Below are 8,265 nucleotides of genomic sequence, written 5' to 3' on the forward strand. Positions count from 1 at the left end.
CAAAAGACCTTCGAGTCAAAACAAAAGGATTGAAGAAATGTGGAAGTAGAATCCTGATATCTATCCAAATTTTCCCTCCCAAACTTTGTAGGGCCCAGTTATTTATGTGCCTCAGTGGCCAATCAAAACTGATGGGAGTCAGTATATAAGGCAGATTTTAACAACATTAGGCCATGATTGTTCAAAGAACAATAAAGTTACTTACGTATGATGCACGATCTTACGATATATGAACTTCATATATTCATTGTATCTAATAAAGTTACTGAAGGAAGCACTGATAGAATAAGGTTTAATTATCCAATGGATACTTAAATCTCTCTCTCTCGGCGACGGTGATACATTAAAGGCTTCTCAGTGACATTTCTGTTTGCGTGTTATTTATATCGAGACAACATGGGTAAAAATATCTGATTTGTTGAAGATTACAAATTTGACTCAAATTGCATGGAGAAAGAACCCAAAGGCCGCCAAGAACCTAGTGTGAGGATTACCAAGCCACTGCAGTACAACATACTTAGACACCGCAATATACGATACAAACCTATATTGTTATAGTTTGGATATATCAACAAAGTTGAAATGGTAAATTGGCCACCGTAATGATTACAAAAGCTGACGTTTCGAGCGTTAGCCCTTCGTCGGAGCGAATAGAGGAGTTGTGGGTTGTGTGTGCTTTTAAAGGCAGAAAATGGAGCTACGTTATTGGTGGGTGCATGGCAACGAGAAAAACATGAATAAATTAGTGGAATGAAAAGCGTTCATTGATCCCTGTGGGATTGAGACTGCCGGTTTGAAAGATGAGCTTTTGTTCAACATTTTTACGGCTTTTCGTGCCACCTAAGTGCAAGGAAAGACCGCAGATTGCCATATGTTGCTTAGAATGATTAGGTAAATTAAAATGTCTAGCGACTGGTTTAGATGTGTCCTTGTCATTCCTTTCCACGTCTCGAAGGTGTTCTCGGAATCGGTCACCTAGTCTTCTGCCTGTTTCGCCGATGTATATCTTTTTGCAATAAGTGCAAGTTATGCAATAGATTACATTAGCGGAGGTGCACGTGAAGTGATCGGTGATCTTAATGGATCGTTTAGGTCCCGATATTTTATCAGTGTTGTGAATGAAAGGACACGTTTTGCATCGTGCACGAGCGCATTTAAAAGTGTCTGGTTGCTCATTAGTCTGAAAAGAACTTCTGACCAAAAAATTGCCTAAGTTTTTGTCGCGTTTGAATGAAATAAGCGGAGGCTGCGAAAAGATAGTGCTTGTCTCTTGATCGTTTTGAAGTAATTTGAAGTTTTTAAGAATGATGGATTTAACTGAGTTGTTGTGAGGATGAAACGTGAGAGTGAATGGAATGCGGTCGGAATCTTCCTTATGCGACGTTTGTAGTGCTGAATGTCGATCAATAAGTTGAGCGCGGTGGTAACCCGCTTGAACGACAGAAACAGGGTAACCACGTTTATCGAAGAACTGGCACATTGACTCTGATTTGTGGTGAAAATCAGAGTCATTACTACATAAACGACGAAGTCTTAGAAACTGAGAAAAAGGAATGGAATTCTTAACGTGAGATGGATGAGAAGACGAATATAACAAGTAATTATGCGAGTCTGTAGGTTTGTAATACACACTAGTGCATAAACCGTTACCTTCAATTGAAACTTTGACGTCTAAAAAGGATAAAGAATTGTAAGAAATTTCCCAAGTATATTTCAGAGCACGGAAAGGTGTAAAAATCTTGAACAAAAGCTCATCTTTCAAGCCGGCAGTCTCAATCCCACAGGGATCAATGAACGCTTTTCATTCCACTAATTTATTCATGTTTTTCTCGTTGCCATGCACCCACCAATAACGTAGCTCCATTTTCTGCCTTTAAAAGCACACACAACCCACAACTCCTATATTCGCTCCCACGAAGGGCTAACGCTCGAAACGTCAGCTTTTGTAATCATTACGGTGGCCAATTTACCATTTCAACTTTGTTGATATATCCAAATTATTTCGTTACTCCCACCGACGCAGCCCCAAACAGTTTCTTTCGAAACTATCAGCCTTTATTCATTTATATTGTTATAGACTGTTGGAGTCATCAATATGATAATAAAGACTTCAAAACATGAATACCAAATGGTAACCATCTGTCTACCTGTTGGTAATAAAGACAACAGTAAAGTACAATTTTTTATATCTTGGTATTCAATGTTATATTTGTAGCTTTACTGACGCTCTTTACCCTTCACGCCCCAAAATCAGCATTTACATTCTGCATACTATATATCTTTAATTCATTTCCTACGGCACTGACGAGGAGAATTTAGTGAAGAAATCCAGAGCTTTTCAAGTATGCGATCATTTTCTTAATTCTCATAAGCATTGATTTACCAGTGATACCTTGGTGAGAACTTAGATTTTAGTCACCCTCAGGAGTTAAAGAGTTAAGGGAATGTCCTCTGCCAGTCTGAGCTAAATTTGCGAAAATCGCACAGCAGAATAAAATTAATATTTAAAAATTAAAATATAGAGTTATTCCAGGCGCGCAAAAATGAATTCCTTTACAGAACACCTCCCTTTTTACTATCCTCTCATTCTTCTTTTCACTTTTCGTTATTGTTTTGGAACGCCGCCAAGAAGCTACTGTGAGGATTACAATTTGTATCTGGAGGGTTTTCGTCAGCTGCAAAATCAACGAGTGAATCTCGAAACGATATCAATCTCTTTTCACAGACGTTGAAGAAAATCAAACAACTGCGACGGATCGATCTTCTGGAGACTTCCTTGGTTATCTAAACCACCGTTTTCTCTTTTCCACTCAACAACCGAACATTTGCCTCAAAACACGTCCCCAAATACTTTTACTTCTCAAATGGCTAAAAGTCTCGATACAAATATATAACATGTTTTCGACATGTGATGATATGTGTCTAGTATCGTGCCAAGTGTCAAATTGAATCTCAGTGTTCTGGCTTGGGCAAATACCATACATCCTCTATAAGCGCACTAACTCGAATAAGCACCCAGCCCACTTCCTTGGCCATAATGTCAGTTAACGCCCCTCTCAAATAAGCCGCACCCCCTCCTCCCTCAATTTTTTAGATAATAGAGATGTAAGGAAAAACTTGTTTTAATTTTGCCTCTTTATCGATAAATTTTCAAGTTTTAACTTTTCCAGAATCAGTACAGGAAAATAATCATGGCCTCTCCTTTTAGCCGAAACTTTAAATAAGCACCGAGGGGCTTCTTCGCGGGAAATGCGCCTACGCATTGTTAATTTTCATAATGGCTGGACTGGGCATATCTTTCTTACTATACACACAGTGTCTTAATCTAGGATAAGTGAATTATCCTTTATATTTATATTTACTATCATTTTCCGAATGAGTTTCGTTGAATACAAATAACGCGCGAGACGGGTACAAATATCACGCGTTATTTTTTTCTTTCAAATTTTAGGCCTCACGGAAAGGTACCCCAGCCATGGAAACCGTAACCCACGAAAATCTCAGACATGCGCAGATTACATTACTTTGCAGCACTGCGTGAGAAAAGGAACGCGGGCTCGTGCCGTGAGTTGTTTACATCAAAGTTACAGATTTTTGTTAATTAATCGCCGGCCGACTCGCCGACGATGAGACCTGATGACACGTAAAAGAGCTCACGGCAGTCAGTTTTCCAAAAATCAGCCACCAGTCAAAAAGAAGCCGAGAAAATATGTGAATTATTCCGAAGAAATACAAAAAAGTAGCATTGCAGTGCAAGTATGCAGCTTTTTAAGTAAAGAAAAACTCGATCGACTCGAGAGAGAGTGTAAGGGTTTGAGATCCTAAAACGCCAATCTAAAAGGAACAGTCAAAACCCTAAGACGCAGTCTAGGTAAGTGTTTTTAAGGAGGGAATGGAAATGCAAACACTTGCAAATGTCTGCGAATACTACTGCAGATTGTCTGAGCCACCAATCACGGTGACTGATTTTCATTCACATTCTGAATTTGCGCCGGTTGCAACTTGCGCGACCGTAGTTGATACCCCTTTAAATGGTTTTAATCATAAACCGAAACACTCCCACCAAACAGAAGCCGAAGAAAAAACCTCTCGAATGTTAAGATAGAGTAGTCGATATGGCCGCATGGTCAGTAATAAAATGTAGAGGCAAGTTAATTTTTCGGTCGGCAAATCATAACGACGCGTATCTTTAAGTGTCATACAGTATCGAGAGCTTCTAAACATACCTCATTGATAGGATTTCTAGTCGGACATTTTCACTTTGTATTCTTTCTTTCCATACTCTATCATGTGAAATCCGTGAGTTAAATTTGACTAATTTCAAATGTCACCTTTTCATAATTTCAGTATTTGTAAATGGAAGGAACATCCAATTGAAAAAGGACGTGTTGAGGCTCCAAATTCAACTCAAAAAGTGTCAAAACAAACTTAGGTCTACTGAAAAAAAAGAAAAACAAGTCAGCAACAAGTTAAGGGGGACATGATCTGCTTCCTCAAAACTGAAAAAGAAATTGCAGGAGGACAATGAGTTTGTCATAAAGGGATATTCCCTTGTGGAGACATTTGCACATGGTAACAATGGATACAACCAAAGAACTTTGATGTTTATGGCTTGTGTCAGATACATGCAACATGCATCTTTGTTATCTTATCAAAAGACACCTGTAGCATTACATCTGATTTTCAATATTTTGTTTTATTGGCCTTCCCCCCCCCCCCCCCCCACAAATTTTGTTGTCTCCCCAAGTACACTTTCTGACTGGAATGTTCTCTTAGGCGAAGCAGAAAAACTAATTTTTACGGAAGTGCTTCTCAAACTCCAAGTATGATTTTCATCTCTTGAGCGATGACTCCCACAAGGGAGGAGAAGTGAGGCACATAGTAGGTGTTCACACCTGGTGCCCTAGAGAGAGCAAGCCCTGAGCTTATGTCCTAGCAAACAGCCTTACAGCAAATGGGTTTGGAAAACACCAGTCTGATGTGGATTATCGTGTTGTGAAAAATGAATATGACATCACCAATGTTTTGGGGTTGGTTGGGGACAATGCCTCTACCCAAAAGGGAAAAGTAAATGGTCTCTTAGCAAACAACACCAAAATTTTTGGAAAGGAAATGTTCTTTGTAGGATGCTACCCACATGTACTAAACATCATGCTGAGAAGAATGTGCCAGACTGGGTTTGGAGCAAAGGTTGACACGAGTAACCCCCATGTTTTACAATTGCTATATAAAATATCTTGGCTCCATCATGAGCGTCCAAGCCAATACAAAGTTATGTATGTTTCTCTAGGTATTCTCAGTAAAGAGCCACCCCTTCCTACGACATTCATTGACACAAGGTGAACATATTATCATGAGGCTCTCCAGTCATATCTTAAGCATGGAAAAGCTTGTCTACAACTTGCTGAGCATCTTCTTCAAAGATTGCCAAAATCAGATAACCACCACACTATTTCGCGAAATGTCATTAAGATGAGCTCAAGTCCTATGATTCAAGTTGAAATCAAGTTTTTGTTTGAATTCCTTGACAAGTTCATCATTCCATCTCTGAACACATCCCAAGCTCGTGATGCAGAACTTGGTTTTTCCAGTGGTTACCTTGCACGGTTCTGGCCAGCAACTGTTTTGAAGCACCATGAAACTTTAAGTGAAATGTTAAAGTCTCCATCAGAACATTTTCCTGTAACATCACAACAGGTAAAGATGTCATTGAAAGACCCAGCAGCTATTGACCATTTTCACAAACAAGTGCAGAGGCCAATGTTACAAGAAGCACTTAAAGTAATCAAAGATCATGGAGCAGAGTGGTTAACTTTTCCTAAGTTGTTTGGAATGGGAGCTGATTAGAAATACCAAAGTCATTTCTGGCATTCGGTTTTAAAGCTTCTTGAAATTCCAGTCAGATCTGAAAATCAAAAAGAAAAGTCAGTGAACATTCCCTTTCATGTTCATGGACAGAACATTCTCACATTGGTCTCTAAGGACAGAGCTGGATTAATTAAATGGGCCACTCTTTGGAAATTAAAGGAACCCCAATTGCTATGTGAGATCAAAGAAATGGCTTTATCCCAACAGAGCTCACTCATAAGTAAAGAAGCCACTCCAAACCTGTTTGCGTTCTACGCCAAGCACATTTTCAGTCTTCCAGTTAACAATGTTCTTGCAGAAAGACAGTTCAACCTTTCGCAACTGTATCGTAATGATAACATGTCAGAGTTATCAAAACAGGCTTCAATCGCATTTGTTGAGAACATTCTGCACAGTGGAAAAACCAACACCAGGACCACAGAAGCTGCATGTGAAGTTCGTGAAGAAAGAATGAAAGAATATGCCCAAATGCTCACCACAGACCTTTTGCAAGAGGCAAGAAAGAACTTAAACAAGATTAGAGAAAACAACACACATGGGCCACTTACAGCAAAGCACGTTTACCCTAAAGCTTGGATAGAAAAGAAAGTAAACAATGACTTACCGGATATGATTCAGTCACTAATGGCTGATGGTCGCTAACTTAAACTTCACTGGAAAGCTTCTGCCAAGGGAACATCTGCACTGGAGGGACAAAGGTCATTCAGCCCAACAGTAAATGAGGGAGTTACCAGTACACCTGATGGACAAGTTCCAAGACTCATGCAGGTAGCAGCGCTAAAGGTGTGGAACTATGGGGAGGAGCTACCAATTTATGATCTACCAAGAGAATGCCAGTTGTGTTTACAAAACCTTCCAAATGTCTTCCAACCTCCAACTACTTGTCTTTCCAGGTCCCACATGACTATACTTAATACGCCATTGCCTACACATGAAGAATAAAGTAGTCATAGGGGTGGCTCAGTAATTTTTAAACATTTTAGATTTGTACATAAGAACTGATTTCACTGACCCACACTGATGAAGTAAATGTATGTCAACATGTATTTAATCATGTATTGGATCTTGAATTAAATGAATTGAACATTACATTCAAAATGAACAGTAGGTAAATGAAGCTGTAATATATGTGATTTTAAATTGTTATGCATAACTGTAGCTTAGTAGAATATTAAACAAACATTGAAATGCTGTCGCTTCACTACAGCAGTTTAAGACCGTAATAAATGTAATATTTAACTACATGTAGATTACATCATTATAATGTTGCATATGTATAATTAAACATACCATTAGCAGTAGGTAACTTTTAATGTGATAAGTACATGACTTGTGTATGGGTGTTGTTGTACATTAAGTGACTCATTTTGTACAGGAACGGCAAAGCTAAGTGATGCAGCCAATGTTATGTTACATACAGTTAGTGTACAATGCATAACAGTAATAAATTAGATTTAAACACTGGAACTGTTAAAAATGTGCCAAGTTCATTATCCTGTCTTTCCTTTTTCCGTGTAAAAGATAAGTAGTACAAATCTGACCAGTAATGAATCCTCTCTCCCCTTTCAACGTTTTTCTTCCCCTATTAAATATCTACACCGATGGAATTTTTTTTCACATACGGGCAACTTGTCATAGCCTCTAAATCTGGACCAACACAAATATGAATATGTAGTGTGGTCGAAAAAGAATCAGTGTATTGGTCGATCGATCCTCCACATTCAAAGCGCCCGAAGGGAATAAGCATTGATTTAACAATCGATATCAGTCAAACATTATCAATAGCACCAACGAGTACCCGAGAAGTGATTGATAATTAACTGCTCTTGGTTCCTGTTGACGAATAAACCGGAGTTCACTCTCGATCTCGGGTGGGCGATATTGAATTTAAGCTAATCGACCTATTACCACCAACACCCCCAAGATAGGGTCAAGATAACCTAGTTTATAATCTTACCTCGAGCATCGTGCGCTTGCTTTACTCAGTCGATATATTTCATTCCTCCATTACATCTCGAGCGCGCGTTAAAAACATGTAAACAACTTTAATACGAACAACAGTGGACTCCAAACCTCAACTTGCCTTGAAACTACGATGCCGATTCTTGAACTTGTCCGTTTCGAAATTCCAAATAGTAAACACCACGCGCAATGAATGACAGAACAGTACGAAAAAATAGCATTTCTAACACTAAGTCGATGAAAAGAAAAAAAATAAAACGGTAGAATCCTTAACTCCGTTGCAGTCTTCGCGTTTTAAGTATTTAACTACCAGAGACTTTGTGTTTTGATAAGATATTCAACGGTAAAGTTTTAAAAGCGTGAAGGGGTGAAGTAAACACAACAAGGGAAGTCATCTGCGCATGTCTGAAATTTTCCTTAACTCACGTGCGTACG

The 8,265-nt window shown here is 38.9% G+C and overlaps 1 protein-coding gene and 1 long non-coding RNA gene across 5 annotated transcripts in view; one reads left to right on the top strand and one right to left on the bottom strand.

Annotated features, from left to right (window-relative positions):
• LOC111346639 (uncharacterized) overlaps positions 1-8,265 on the top strand; it is a 327,471-nt gene that overhangs the window by 266,551 nt on the left and 52,655 nt on the right. The window lies entirely within an intron of this gene.
• LOC111333916 (uncharacterized) lies at positions 4,584-8,236 on the bottom strand. Of its 3 annotated transcripts, none has more exons than XR_015989402.1 (4): positions 7,826-8,236; positions 6,473-6,793; positions 6,109-6,351; positions 4,584-5,905 (listed from the first exon to the last, which is right to left on the bottom strand). It is a non-coding gene; the product is annotated as an uncharacterized LOC111333916 (long non-coding RNA). The 3 variants fall into 3 exon arrangements; XR_015989401.1 differs by having other exon boundaries at positions 6,109-6,292; positions 7,826-8,235; XR_015989403.1 differs by lacking the exon at positions 6,109-6,351 and having other exon boundaries at positions 7,826-8,230.

The sequence above is a fragment of the Stylophora pistillata genome, chromosome 7 (genome assembly GCF_964205215.1).
Source record: "Stylophora pistillata chromosome 7, jaStyPist1.2, whole genome shotgun sequence".
NCBI classification, from domain to species: domain Eukaryota; kingdom Metazoa; phylum Cnidaria; class Anthozoa; order Scleractinia; family Pocilloporidae; genus Stylophora; species Stylophora pistillata.